Source organism: Chenopodium album, chromosome 26, assembly GCF_948465745.1.
Source record: "Chenopodium album chromosome 26, dcCheAlbu1.1, whole genome shotgun sequence".
In the NCBI taxonomy this organism is placed as follows: Eukaryota; Viridiplantae; Streptophyta; class Magnoliopsida; order Caryophyllales; family Amaranthaceae; genus Chenopodium; species Chenopodium album.
Window position 1 is genome coordinate 28,670,430 of NC_137859.1, and position 1,724 is coordinate 28,672,153.

Here is a 1,724-nt window from a genome sequence, read left to right on the forward strand (position 1 = left end):
TTTAGACAACACGTAAGAATCTTATTTTATATTCCTATTTTTTCCTATTAAAATAAATTATTATTTAATGTAAAACATCTATAATAGGTCATCAAGTTGGAGGAAGCAAATGATATAGATTCCTTGAAGGAAGAAATTCGAATGCTAGCACGAGGTCCACTTGATGTTGTCACAAAATATCGAGGGTACAATGTCAATGGTTTTTGTTTCAGATCCAAGCAATACGACAAGTGTACTCAGAATAGTGGTGTAGTTGTAATCGCAAAGACATCAAGCTACGCTAGTTCTACTGATAGGAATCCGGTGTTGGGAGATGTTGCTTAGTATGGTCGAGTGGTCGAAATCATAAAATTGAAATACCTGGGAGGATATTCAGTTGTGTTGTTCAAATGTGAATGGTTTGATTATACTAGTGGAAGAGGTATAAGGAAAGATGAATTGGGCTATACATTAGTTAATACCTCTCGTCTTATGCACACAGAGGAAAGCATAGAGCACGAGCCATATATTTTTGCATCACAAGCAGAACAAGTTTTTTATGTAGAAGACCATAATGACCCTCATTGGTCGGTTGCTATAAAGATGAAGCCTAAAGATGTATATGATTTAGGAGACGATGACATGAGGGAAGACAACGAAGATGCACCATATCATGTTTCATTTTTGAAAACTATTTTAACTGATGCACATGGAAACCATAGTTGGCTTAGGAGGGGTGTGGAAGGAACCATAGTTGATGATGAATCTTAAACCATTGAATCTACTTATGTTATCTTCATTTTCCCTACGTTTCTTTGTATCATGGTAACTTTTTTTCAGCAACTTTTTGCTGCCTTTATTTATATATATATATATATTAAAAAGTCATATCTTTCTATTATTGTTCTGGTTATAAATCTGGGGCTCTATTTCCTTCTTTTTTTTCTTTTTTTTTTTTTTTTTGTTTTTTTTATTACAGTTTGGGGTGTAGACTTAGTCTTGAGAATCATTATTGTCAGCTTCTGACTGTAAGATGGATGGACTTATCTGAAGCTTAAATCCCTTTCATTTGAGCAGATTTATATAAAAAAAATTAATATTGAGTCACTCTGAGATCATCCCCCCCCCACTATTTACAATTACTCTGATCTAAAGTTTTCTATTCTATTTCATGCTTTGAGTTTCTGTTTGAGTTTCTGTTTTATGCTATTCTGCTATTCTGTTTCATGCTATTCTACTATTCTGTTTCATGATCTTCTGCTATTCTGTTTCTAATCTGATTCTGGTTCACCAAAATCTGGTGTTGATTGTGTTGTTTTTGGTTCACCAAAATCTTATTCAGGTTTCTTTTATTGGTAGAGGTTTGGCATTGCGCAAGAACAAGAGATTGCAATTAACTACTAATCCTCAGCAAGTTAATGGGTCACATGCTAAAAGATCTACAAACGAAAGAGAGCAAAGGGTACAAAGAGAACAACCTTCAAATGAAAGGGACCGTAGAGACCAAACTTCTACAAATGGAATGCAACAAAGGACACAAAGAGATCAAATTTCTAATCATGAATTAAGGGAGCAAAGGGAACAAAGAAACCAAAATCCTTCAAATGAAATGCATCAAAGTAGTCAAAGGGATCAGATTTTTCCAAATGAAAGAAGTGAGCACAGGCAGTAAGGGAGACAAACAAATCAATAATCTTCAAACTTAAGGCACAACAATTCTAGTGAAGAATCAGGTAGTAACAGAA